At 70.3% G+C, this 279-nt stretch overlaps 1 protein-coding gene across 1 annotated transcript in view; it reads left to right on the top strand.

Annotated features, from left to right (window-relative positions):
* ZMIZ2 (zinc finger, MIZ-type containing 2) overlaps positions 1-279 on the top strand; it is a 10,085-nt gene that overhangs the window by 5,874 nt on the left and 3,932 nt on the right. The gene's annotated exons all lie outside the window — the stretch shown is intronic.

Here is a 279-nt window from a genome sequence, read left to right as displayed (position 1 = left end):
CCCCCCCCCCCCTCCGGCACAGCCTCTGCACCACCGGAGCGCACCCGCACGGCCCCCTCTGGGTCCCTCTGGCACAGCCCATGCTGCTGAACTCCCCTTCCCTGGCACCACAGGCGATGGGCCAGAACCCACCCTCGATGTGAGTACCCTGGGGGGGTGGTTGAGGGTCCTGTTGCCAGCTGGAGACCCGAGCTGCTGTGGGGTGGAGGGGAAGCTGGGGGGTGGGGGCTGGTGGTGACATGCTGCTGCCCCCAGCTCCTGCCCGAGCTACAAACCCCG

Source organism: Chaetura pelagica, unplaced genomic scaffold, assembly GCF_000747805.2.
Source record: "Chaetura pelagica isolate M959 unplaced genomic scaffold, ChaPel_1.0 scaffold290, whole genome shotgun sequence".
NCBI classification, from domain to species: domain Eukaryota; kingdom Metazoa; phylum Chordata; class Aves; order Apodiformes; family Apodidae; genus Chaetura; species Chaetura pelagica.
This window is presented reverse-complemented; position numbering and strand designations above follow the sequence as displayed.